The sequence below is a fragment of the Condylura cristata genome, unplaced genomic scaffold (genome assembly GCF_000260355.1).
Source record: "Condylura cristata isolate star-nosed mole 26May11 unplaced genomic scaffold, ConCri1.0 scaffold00001, whole genome shotgun sequence".
In the NCBI taxonomy this organism is placed as follows: Eukaryota; Metazoa; Chordata; class Mammalia; order Eulipotyphla; family Talpidae; genus Condylura; species Condylura cristata.
The window spans coordinates 86,360,911-86,361,701 of record NW_004567102.1 but is presented as its reverse complement, the minus strand read 5'-3'; positions in this window follow the sequence as shown (position 1 = coordinate 86,361,701).

Genomic DNA, 791 nt, shown 5'->3' with positions numbered 1-791 from the left:
CCTGGCCACAGATGTTTAAAGTAATTCCTAGAATTTCTTTCAACGGAGATTTTTGCTATCGCTTTGCGCTGGTCAGGTCAACAGAGGCCGCAAACTCGTCTTTTAAGGGAGCTGCCGGTGGCTTCTGGGCTTGTTCTGAGCCGCCCAACAGGAGCAGGCGTGGGCAGCCGCAGGCACCGAAACCCCGGGTCCGGGGAGGGCGCCCGGGCCGGCCGGACTCAGGGCCCGAGGCGCCCCGACAGCAGAGTGACCAGACGGGCCGGCAGCCCCACCCCCAGCGGCGGCGCACCTGCCTAGCGGCTGGTCGCTCTCCGGTTTTTTTTTTTTTTATTGACATTTTCTTGACGTCCCCGCGCCCAGTGCGCAAACAGTCTCGCACCTCACATCCGCAGGAGTTGAACAAAATTTGGCAAAGTTCTTCTCCAAGGGCAAGGGAACAAGCGGCGGGCAGAGGGAAAGGTCGTTCGGAGAGGCGGTGGGGCAGGGGCGGCGGTGGGCACCCCCCACCGAGAGTCAGGCGGTCCTCGACGTGACAGCGCGGTGTGTGTGGGGTCCGGGGTGGAAATGGGTGACGGGCACGGCGGTGGAGGGCGTCCCCGGCGCGGGCAAGGGTGGGGAGCGCTGGGCCGGTAGGTGGGGGCCGCCGGGGCGCGCCGAGCTGGGCAGGGGGTGCCGGGCACCCCTCCCCGGAGACAGTAGGCGGCCGCAGCCATCTTGCGCACCCAGCGCACCTCGCAGGTCGGGTGGGGCGATTAGGGGCGCGGCCCGGGACCCCGCCCCGCCGGGGACTC